The sequence below is a fragment of the Chelonia mydas genome, chromosome 23, assembly GCF_015237465.2.
Source record: "Chelonia mydas isolate rCheMyd1 chromosome 23, rCheMyd1.pri.v2, whole genome shotgun sequence".
Taxonomy (NCBI): Eukaryota; Metazoa; Chordata; order Testudines; family Cheloniidae; genus Chelonia; species Chelonia mydas.
In genome coordinates this window covers 10004949-10012293 of record NC_051263.2, presented here as the reverse complement: position 1 = coordinate 10012293, position 7345 = coordinate 10004949, and positions in this window count along the sequence as shown.

The window sequence follows — 7345 nt, the reverse complement described above, 5'->3', positions numbered from 1 at the left end:
TTAAAAGGGAGCCTACACTACAGAACAAGGGAGTTTATTTCAACAGTTCAAAAGGTGTTAAATAGACCGTGAATGGTAATATTGCTATGTCTTTACCATTAACGTTCCTGTAAACAGGTGTTGATCTTATTAGTCTTCAGTAAAACTTGGCAGCCCTTTAGGTTTACATTTAGTTTTAATCCTCTGCCTTTGCTGCAAAAAATTTAAAAAAAAAAAACCTTTCATCATGTCTTTTTATGTTTCCTTTTAGCATTTTAAAACCCTTCCAAGTTTGTTTGCCTTTGGTTTACATTTAAAAAATCATTAGAAAAGAAAAATGTGTGTGCGGGGGGTGGCGAAGGGGGGCAACAAATACCTTATCTCTGGTTTAAAAAAAAAAGCTAACTGGTTCACATAAGCTGCTTTTTCTTGTGTTTCTTGTGTTTGCTGTGGGTTCTTGGTTGTTTTAAATTCATACATGTTCTGGCCATCTTTACAGTGAAACAACTTTGGTCACAGGACATGCGAGCTAAACAGGGGAAGGCAGCTATTTTTAAATCCTGCTCCATGCAGATTTTCTATAACAGGCCTAAAGCAAACTTGTGTGTCCTGGTTTACATTTCAAAAAAACATGAGAAAAGAAGAAGAACGTATGTGTGTGTATGTTGGGAACAGAACAAGCCCCTTATCTCTGTCAGAACTTTTTCACATCAGCTGCTTTTTCTTCTTTTTTGTCTAAATCCATACTTTCAAAACATGAGGGTTTTAACTGTACCCTGATTTTTAAAGCTTTCTTTACAATTTAAAAGTAAAACTGTTTTGGTTTGGGTCTCTTTTTGTATTCTTTTATATAGTAAGTTTATTTAAACAGTTAATAAAAAGATTTTGTAAATGGTGATGTGGCCATTCCCATTTCTGTAACCAGGAGGCTTTGAAATCTACATGCCTGTTTCCTTTAATTAACTTTACGGCCCTGGCTTTTGCTTAATGGTAGCTAGACATCTTTTGAAAACAAACTGGCTAATTCAAAAATGCCCCTGTCAAACTTATTACTAAAATGCTTTTTGTCTTCTTAGAAACACAAAGTACAAATGAAAAAACCTTTTTGTTTTTATAAAGCATTACTTTTACTACAGCTTCTAGACCCAAAACAAACACAGAAGCATGTATCTATGTCTCAGCCCGTGGGCTGCAAACATTTAAGAACAAAAGCAGTCTGATAATGCAACAAAAATCTAAAATGTTTAATAAGCTTAATATAACTTTCATCATGTGTTAAAACTGTTACAGCATTTTTAAAAGGTGCATTTTTATTCCACTCCAAAACACAGCCTTGTTTTTTTCCGGTGAACAGGAGGTTTAAAGTCATGGCACTGTTTCCTTAGGTCCTGTCTACGCTGGCAAGTTGCAGCGCGGTAAAGCAGCTTTCTGCGCTGCAACTGGTGAGGTGTACACACGGCCACGCCACTCAGGGCGCGGAAACAGGGCAGTTGCAGCGCTTTAAAAAAAGCACTGCACAGTTTAAAAAACTTTCTGCACCGGGTCTACAGGGCTGCGGTGCCAGTGTAGAGACCGAGGTCGATTACGGCGCTGCGATTGGCCTCCGGGAGGTGTCCCACAATGCCTGCTCTCGCCTCTCTGGTCATCGGTTTGAACTCTACTGCCCGGCCCTCAGGTGACCATCCATCATCCCCACTCCGTAAACTCCTTTGGAATTTTGAAAGTCCCCTTCCTGTTTGCTCGGTGATGCGTGCAGTGGTCTCAGCACATCTTTCCAGGTGGCCAGGCCTGCTCCACGGACAAGGCGACACCCCTGCTTGGAGCTATGCCGAGCTGCTGGACCTCATCAGCATTTGGAGAGAGGAGGCTGTGCAGTCCCAGCTGCACTCCGGACGTAGCAATTATTATACCTACTGTGACGTTATTGACTTAGCAGATGACAGAACAAGGAGTAATGGTCTCAAGTTGCAGTGGGGGAGATTTAGGTTGGATATTAGGAAAAACTTTTTCACTATGAGGGTGGTGAAACACTGGAATGCGTTCCCTAGGGAGATGGTGGAATCTCCTTCCCTAGAAGTTTTTAAGGTCAGGTTTGACAAAGCCCTGGCTGGGATGATTTAGTCGGGGATCGGTCCTGCTTTGAGCAGGGGGTTGGACTAGATGACCTCCTGAGGTCCCTTCCAACCCTGATATTCTATGATTCTATGAACTGGGACCATATAGAACATTGTTGCAATCAAGGTCCTATAGTGGCACCAAATCTTGTATAAAGGGGGTCAAATAAGGTGTCTAAGGCAAGGTTACAGTTTGCTGGTTATGATTATGCTGTCTATACGTTTGTATCATTTTTGTATTTTAAGTTATAAGTATTGGCTCTATACTGTCTGTGGTTCAAACTTGTACTATGCTTCTGGGTGACACCCCAGACAAGTTGAAAAGGAGGACTTGTGGCACCTTAGAGACGAACAAATTTATTTGAACAGAAGCTTTCGTGAGCTACAGCTCACTTCATCGGATGCAATGCCTAGCCTGCTTGATGGCCGATTAAGGACCATCAGCTACACAATTGACCCATTGAGAGAAGGCAGACACGCCTTGGGACTCAGCAAGGTGTGCAGGGACCTGCCTATAGCCGGAACTCGGAGGTTTTTCCAGGCCACGTGATGGACAGCTTGTCTTTGGGACAAAGAAAGAAAGACCACATGGCAAGAGAATATTAAAAGCTGCTGCAGCTCCTCCATCTTGTCTTCAGTCCTGCTTCATCCCTCTGGAGGGACTTTGCTACAGACGGAAGCTCTGTACAAAGGACTGAATGACCCATCCCAGCTGTGGATGTTCTCCAGAGACTTGATTTGAACCTGCAGTTTATTCTGTCGCTGCCGCAAGCCTGAACCAAGAACTTGGCCATGACTGTATGTCATTGATTCCATTTCACCAATTCTAGCTCTCATCTGTAGCTTTTTCCTTTTATGAACAAACCTTTAGATTTTAGATTCTAAAGGATTGGCAACAGCATGATTTGGGATAAGATCTGATTTGTATATTGACCTGGGTCTGGGGCTTGGTCCTTTGGGTTCGAGAGAACCTTTTTTCTTTTCCTGGGGTATTGGTTTTCATAACCATTTATCCCCATAACAAGTGGTACTGGTAGTGATACTGGGAAATTGGAGTGTCTGAGGGAATTGCTTGTGTGACTTGTGGTGAGCCAGTGGGGTGAGACCAAAGTCTGCTCTGTTTGGCTGGTTTGGTTTGCCTTAGCAGTGGAAAACCCCCAGCCTTCGGCTGTAACTGCCCTGCTTGAAGCAGTTTGTCCTGAACTGGCACTCTCAGTTGGGTCCCACCAGAACCAGCATCATTACACCTACGGACAGATTTCACGATGCATGACAGAAAGGGGCGATGACCGGGACACACGGCAGTTTAGGATCAAAGTGAAGGAGCTGCGGAACGCCGACCACAGGGCGCGGGAGGCAAACCGCCACTCCGGTGCTGCGCCTATGAGCTGCCGGTTCTCCAAAGAGCTGGACATGATACTCCGCGGCGACCCCACCTCCATTGCTAACACCACTGTGGATACTTCGGTGGCTCGCGTGTCAGTTGAGAGTGGACCGAGCCAGGAGGAGGAAATCTTGGACGAGGATGTGGAGGGGGACCCAGAGGCAGAAGATGACTCGGAGGTCAGAGATGCATGCGGCCAGGAGCTCTTTTCTACCCCGGATGTTGGCGAAGCGCAAAGAGGAGAGGAGGCCCCTGGTAAGTGGATTTGATTTTGGGACTCGCTGAAGTGGGTTGTTGGGGGCAGGAGGGTTGCAGAAAGCAGGCTTGTCTCCCACCGCATGCCACCCTGCCGGAAGCAGAGGGGCGGGACAGGAAGCGGAACTATAAAAGGCCGCCCCTCCAGCTGAGTTGGGAGAGAGCTGCTGGAGGAGCAGGACGTCTCTTCCCTGCTCCCCTGATGGAGAGCGCTATCCTGACAGAGAGCCAGAGGGGCTGCCGGAGCTGCCAGACGCCGGGGACTCCAAGGAGCTGGTGGGGCTGCCACTAGCCGTCTACCCCAGCGAAGCGAACAACAACCCTGAAACCCATGTACACACGGAATGGGTGTGTAGGAAGGAGCCCAGGGCAGCCGAATCGGGTTCAGCTGTGTTATTGACTACAAGCCGGCCAGCGTGTTGTGATCGGATTTTCCCCGCTGACCCAGTGGCGGACCACTCCGCTGCTGTTTAGGGCCCTGGGTGGGGACGCAGTGGAGCGGGAAGGCCTGGGTTCCCCTACCACCGCCACGCCACCATCAGGAGTGGCAGGCTCCCCACCTGGTTGTCAGGAGGCCTGATTGGTCTGGCACCCGCCTGAATCAGGACGCCAGACGGTTGTGCTGACTCTCCCACCAGAGAGCTAACCTCCCCTAGACGGCGACGGCTCTGCCGGACTGTAGGCCAGAGCCCCCCTGCTTGATTGCTGCCCCGCCCTGATCAAGGGCCAGGCAAATGGACCTTCTGCTTCTCTGCCTGCCTGACTGTAGGCCACAGCCCCTACTTGACTGCAGCCCTGCCCTGAATGAGGGCCCCAGGCAAACAGACTCTCTACCATTGCTCGGCCTGACTGCAGGCCTGAACCATTAACACTGGGCTAATTTTCCCCTGAACCAAGGTACCCCGGAAGTATCGTAGCGAGGGGCATGGTCTCCCACCCTGATGGACGGGGAGGGAGCCGCGAACCCCTTACAGCCTTTCTTTCTACTTGTTCAGACTTTTTCTCTAAATATGTCAAAACACAAGAACGCAACCTTCCCCCGGCCAAACACAGAAAACAATACAAAAGAAATGTTCGAAAGGGCCGACGGCGCCAAAAACATACACGACCGGAAACGGGGACGGAGGGCGGGACGTAAACCCTACACAGGGCGCAGAAACCTGTCCGAAAGTACACGGTGATGAAAGCTCTCGAGCAGTTAACTAGTCACGTGCAAACCCCTCTGTACATAGCAATCCCCCCTGTACATAGCAATCCCCCCTGTACATAGCAATCCTCTGTTTCATTTTGATGCTTTTTGATGTATTGTTCTGCTTTTATTTGATATATTAAATAACTGTATTTACAGTGATACATTGAGGTATAAACGATCTACACACCTTGTCCTGTACAGAGCACACAGACGGCTCCCCTGGATCCCACAACCCACACAGGGAGAAAGCTGTCGCAAGCGTCGGCATCTCCAAAATCGTATCAGGGCAAGAAAAGGCACCTGCTATTTCCCACCCTCGTACAGTGTAGACACGGGGTGAGGGCGAGACTCAGTGACCCCGGTTAGTCCTGCTCCATCTCTGCCGTCTGGGTTTCCATCGACAGCTGTTCACACTCGAAACGCAGGGCGGGGTGAGGTTCGCCCATCAGCCAAAGAACCTGAATGTAAAGCAGCGCACTCCTGCCAGTGCCCGTGGCAGATCCCCCATTCGAAGGGTGTGATCATTTCCGCCCTGAGACGGACGAGACCTCGTGTCCTGGTGTTAGGGGGCGCTGTGCTCTGTACCCCACATATCCCCCCTCTCCCTGCCCCCCAGTCTGGTGTTAGGGGGCGCTGTGCTCTGTACCCCACATATCCCCCCTCTCCCTTCCCTCAAGCCTGGTGTTAGGGGATGCTGTACTCCGGATCCTACATATTCCCCCAGCTTCCAGGCCCCCTGGCCGTCGTTAGGGGGCGCTGTGCTCTGTACCCTACACCTCCCATCTCTCAGCCCCCCTGCCAGGTGTTAGAGGGCGTTGTGCTCTGTATCATATGCATTTCCCAGCCCTCCTGCCCGGCCTTAGGGGGTGCTGTGCTCTGTACCCTACACATCCCCAGCCCCCAGCCTGGTGTTAGGCAGTTTCTAGTGTCTGTGAACTTACTGCATGTACCGGAGTCTATCAGCGCATGCTGGGTGCCACACGCTGTGGGTATGGACAGGGCCCGATGCTGGAACCTGACCTGAAGGTGGGATTGGCCACTGTCCTGGTGGTTAGGACACAGGCAGGGAGTAGAGAGGCTCTGTGCGGGGACCCGATTCTGCCTTTCTGTCTGGCCGATCCCTTCTAATGAGACTGAACCTGCCCATCTCCCCAGACTCAGCATAGCACAGGACTTGGGGGGCACCTGCTGGCAAAGTGGCCTCAGTCCCCACCGTACAGGCAGGGGTCATTCAGCTGGTGATAGCCCTTCTCTCAAGCCCCCAAGCACCAGTGTGTCATGGCTGCCTGCAGGAGTTCAGGGCCAACAACTGCCTGGGGGGAGGGAACAGGGCCTGGCTAGGCAGGGGCTCAAACCGGGGAGTGTCAGTTTGGATCCCCAGCTAGCCGTAGGGGTGCAACATACCGGGGGGCGGGGAGATCAACTCCAGCCGGTTCATCATAAACCCTGTCCCTGAGGCCTCAGTAGAAATGGGGATGTTCCCCTGGCAGTATGCAGGTGCAAAGGACTTGAGAGGGAGGGGGCAGACGTGCCCTTTTGATGGCGGTCCCTGAGCCCACGGGGAGAGCAGGGGGCAAACGTCTGTTGGCAAATGTTCGTTGGCAAACGTCTGCGACTCACGGGCCCTGGGTGCACACACCCCTACAGGGGAACGTGTACAGGCCCAGCCCAGCCTGAAGAACACCAGCTCCTGTGTAAGGGAAGTCACCGTTTTTTTCACAAGAGCAGGAAACTGACGTTGGATAAGCCAGGAACTCCTGATGGGCACTTTCGTCCCTCCGGGAGACCAACCCATCTAGCACAGAGAACGGGGGGACATAAAGGCTGAGCTGAAGCTAGATTCATGCTCTCCAGCATGCTGGGGTGCCCTCATGCTTGAGCTGAAGACGGCCCGGAGGTTCCCAGCATTGCCCTCCTGCCGTTTCTCTCTGGGAGCCCTCGCCCTGCACCCTGTCCTGTGTGTTCTCAGGAGGCTGCCTGCTGCCAGGTGCACATCCCCAGTGCGGAGTCCCTGGATTAATGCCAGGGGACGGGGACTGGGACTCTGCTCCTGGCTCATTCCCAGGAAGCTGGGAGTGTGAGTGGTGGAGCTGCCGGCTCTTGGAACCTCCCTTCCCAGCACGGGATTGTCTCTGGGGAAGCCCACCCCAGGAGCTGGCATTTGTTGGCCTCTTCCACAGAGCGCTGGAGTCTCAGCCACTCCAGATCGGGGGGAGGGGCCAGCTGTGAACTGGGAGTCAGATCCGGGTTTAGATGTGAATCCGCCGGCGCTGCAGAGAGTTCAGATGTGGGGAGCCAGCTCCCGCCTGCGCCAGATCACAAAGTGCCACTTCAGCCAGCCGCCTGCCAGGCTCTGGCAGCGCCCGGTGTGGAGCTGCAGCTGGGCCCTCCACAGCTGGGTGCTGCTCCTCCTCCCTGCTG